We start from the raw sequence: 4,030 nt of genomic DNA on the forward strand, positions 1-4,030 counted from the left end.
TCTTGCCTATGCCGTTCTGTACCATCACTCATTCATATATCTTTATGTACATATTCTTTATCCCTTTACACTTGTGTGTATAAGGTAGTAGTTGTGGAATTGTTAGGTTAGATTACTTGTTGGTTATTACTGCATTGTCAGAACTAGAAGCACAAGCATTTCGCTACACTCGCATTAACATCTGCTAACCATGTGTATGTGACAAATAAAATTTGATTTGATTTGAGTGAAGACACTTTCCAGTTGGTCAGCGCATGCTCGGTGTACACATCCTGGTAATCCATTTGGCCCTGCGGCCTTGTGAATGTTGACCTGTTTAAAGGTCTTACATCCTCTACGGACAGTGTGATCACACAGTCATCCAGAACAGCTGATGCTCTCATGCATGCTTCAGTGTTGCTTGCCTCAAAGCGAGCATAGAAGTAATTTACCTCGTCGGGTAGGCTCGTGTCATTGGGCAGCTCGCAGCTGTGCTTCCCTTTGTAGTCTGTAATAGTTTGCAAGCCCTGCCACAGCCGACGAGCGTCGGAGCCAGTGTAGTACGATTCAGTCTTAGTTCTGTATTGACGCTTTGCCTGTTTGATGGTTCGTCAGAGGGCATAGCGGGATTTCTTATAAGCTTCCGGATTAGAGTCCCGCTCCTTGAAAGCGGCAGCTCTACCCATTAGCTCAGTGCAGATGTTGCCTGTAATCCATGGCTTCTGTTTGGGGTATGTACGTACAGTCACTGTGGGGACGACGTCATCGATGCACTTATTGATGAAGCCAGTGACAGATGTGGTGTGCTCCTCAATGCCATTGGAGGAATCCCGGAACATATTCCAGTCTGTGCTAGCAAAGCAATCCTGTAGCTTAGCATCTGCTTCATCTGACCACTTCTTTATTGACTGAGTCACTGGTAAATACATAAATAAATATGTGTTGTATTTATAATGGTGTTTGTTCTTAACTGAGTGCCCTTTTCTTGTGGCAACAGGTCACAAATCGTGCTGCTGTGATGTCACACTGTGGTATTTCACCCAATAGATATGGTAGTTTATAAACATTAGATTTGTTTTTGAATTCTTTGTAGGTCTGTGTAATCTGAGGGAAATATGTGCCTCTAATATGGTCATACATTTAGCAGGAGGTTAGGAAGTGCCGCTCAGTTTCCACATCATTTTGTGGGCAGTGTGCACATAGCCTGTCTTCTCTTAAGAGCCAGTTCTGCCTACGGTGGCCTCTCTCAATAGCAAGGCTATGCTCACTGAGTCTGTACATAGTCAAAGCTTGTCACAGTGTCACAGTGGCCAGGTATTCTGCCACTGTGTACTCTCTGTTTAGGGCCAAATAGCATTCTAGCTTGCTCTGCTTTTTGTTAATTCTCGCTCTCTCAGACACACACACACAACAATAACAACAGACTTATTTAATCTCCAGGGTTAGGGTCAAACAGAATATGTGTTAATACCATGTTTCAGTGTAGTGAAATAGTGTTTCAGATGGACTGTGTGTCCCTATAATACAGTTACCACAGCTACAAAGTTCATGAAGAGAGAGAACATACGAGCTAAGAACATTCTTATTGTGAATATATTTTATTTGTTTGATCAAATAAATGCTTTCTTTACATTATCTTCAATCAGAACAAAAATAAAGATGCGTTGTTACATATTGCACATGTAATGTAAATTGAATATAGCACCCACATTATTCGTTAGCTATTCATGTATAATGCAAAGATGAGTTTTCTTACATTGGCTGTAAAGACACATATGCAAGGTGAAATGGATAGCCTTCTCACACCGGCTCTCTACTCACATGGGGAAGAGCAGAAAGCCATTGAATGTGGTCAATAGTTCCTCACCAAGAATGTGAGTGTGACTGATGAGGGTCATCCAGACCTGATTTCCGACCTTCATGGACACGATGAACCCGTTGCTCGCCATGTCATCGCTGGAGTTGTGCTCAGATCCAATAGCTGCGCCATCCTCCATCACATTCATTCTATTGGTTTTCCCCTTGAGGCAGTTGAACGGGAAGTAGTAAACTCCTTCAACTGGAGCTGTACACATTCCTGAGAGAGAGAGAGAGAGAGAGAGAGAGATGTGAGAAAGAGTGAGAGAGAGATGTGAGAAAGATTGAGAGAGAGAGAGAGAGAGAGAGAGGGAAGCGAGGGAGGGAAGAGAGAGAGAGAGGGAAGCGAGGGAGGGAAGAGAGAGAGAGAGAGAGGGGGGGAAGCGAGGGAGGGAAGAGAGAGAGAGAGCAAGGGAGAGAGGAGAGCGAGGGAGAGAGAGGAAAGACACAAATGTGGATAAGGGAAAGCATATTTTTTATAAAAATAACAATGTCACAAAAAATGTAAGTACCTGTGTTTGTGTTGTACCCGTTGCCAATGTCTATATTGACTTTCTTCTAGACTAATATGATTGTGGTGTCATGTGGCCCAAGAGTTTCACCTTGAAGTCCAACTGAAAAAGCTACCTTTGTAGGTATAAGAGACAAGAACAGGAAACAAAACATGTTTGTAGCTTACTGGTACCTACTGTTCACAAGGAGGAGACAGCTGCACAAATAAGACTATTTAACATTTTCAGCACATTTTAATTTTGAAACTATAATAATGGAAACCGTACTTCACATTTTTGTCATCTTGTGTTTCCATTGTCTTTCTGCAGCTGGTCGATCTGGTTCTCTACAGCTTTCATCTGGTTCTCTACAGCTTTCAACGTCGATGCTTGAGCTGTAATCAAATTAACAGCAAAAGGTCAATAACTTTTCAACCGTATTTTTTATTTAACCTTTATTTAACTAGGCAAGTCAGTTAATTAAGAACAAATTCTTATTTGCAATGACAGTCTACCTCGGCCAAACCCTGACGACGCTTGTCCAATTTTTGCTGCCCTATGGGGACTCCCAATCACAGCCGAATGTGATTCCGCCTGGATTCGAACCAGGGACTGTAGTGACGCCTCTTGCATTGAGATTCAGTGCCTTAGACCGCTGCGCCACTTGGTAAGAAAGCTCAGCAATGCAACTGCAAAAACTGCCATTCTGTAATCACAGTTTTTTGTTGTTGTTGTTGCAGTGTCTCATCTCCTTTCTTTTATACTTTTGTGGAGTTGCTGAGTTTGTAAATGTTCCTGTAAAATTAAATTTGATCTATTTATTTTTAAAAATGTAGAAGGTGGATCTCCATAAAAAAAACGTCTTAGATGAGGAGAAAGTCAGGAAGGTAATCAGCGATTTCTGCAAAGTAATGCTAACTAGTTTTTCTCGTAACAAACACATCTTTAAGGCTCACATCTTAAATAAAACAACTTCATTCAATTAATTTCATTACAAATAACTTTAAATTCCTGAGAAGGAACTTCCTCAAACCCCAAAGACATTCAGTTAATACACCAGTCATACTGCATTTAAAGTCTCTGTCAGTACTGTGGTCCCAAACAGAACACCATATGAGCCATTTGGGTTGAGAGAGGGAGAAAGCTGTAGAGTGGTGAGTGGGCCTGGATCATTACCATTGAGTTGTTTCCTGTTGTTTTTCCCTTTCTGTGGAACTACAGATACAGGATCTTAATTTGATCACTCTCTTGTTGCTGAGAATTTTCCTGCACAGCAGGAAACGCAAACGTATAGTGTATTTAGTTTACAAAAATGCCTCTAAAGTTTGTAATTTCCACTTTGCAATTCCAGACTTGATTTTCCCTAACGAAAAATACATCAACTCCCTACAAAAAATGTCCATTCATTATAATCCACATAATAATTCACATTTCCTGTTGCTGCAGGATTATTTTCCTTCTTTAGCAAACTGGCTCAAATTAAGATCCTACATATGTACATTAACCCCGTTTCTCTGTAACAAGGACAGCAGGAACAGAGTGCAGCACGGGGAGGTTAAATGGCGACGGGGTAGGATGGAGCCGAGGGAGGTGGGCAAGGGGTGGTGGCGGGGTTAAGCTAAACAGATTAAAAGGAGCCTGCAGCTGATCAGGGGCATCAGAGAACGAGGGGAGCAAAGCAATCAGTCTGAAACACCACATCC

General features: G+C 41.8%; 1 long non-coding RNA gene across 1 annotated transcript; it reads right to left on the reverse strand.

Annotated features, from left to right (window-relative positions):
* Positions 1-1,464: 1,464 nt before the first annotated feature.
* Positions 1,465-3,948, reverse strand: LOC112069318 (uncharacterized). Its single transcript, XR_002893718.2, has 4 exons — positions 2,843-3,948; positions 2,616-2,722; positions 2,349-2,463; positions 1,465-2,056 (listed from the first exon to the last, which is right to left on the reverse strand). It is a non-coding gene; the product is annotated as an uncharacterized lncRNA (long non-coding RNA).
* Positions 3,949-4,030: the final 82 nt, after the last annotated feature.

The sequence above is a fragment of the Salvelinus sp. IW2-2015 genome, unplaced genomic scaffold (assembly GCF_002910315.2).
Source record: "Salvelinus sp. IW2-2015 unplaced genomic scaffold, ASM291031v2 Un_scaffold983, whole genome shotgun sequence".
NCBI lineage: Eukaryota > Metazoa > Chordata > Actinopteri > Salmoniformes > Salmonidae > Salvelinus > Salvelinus sp. IW2-2015.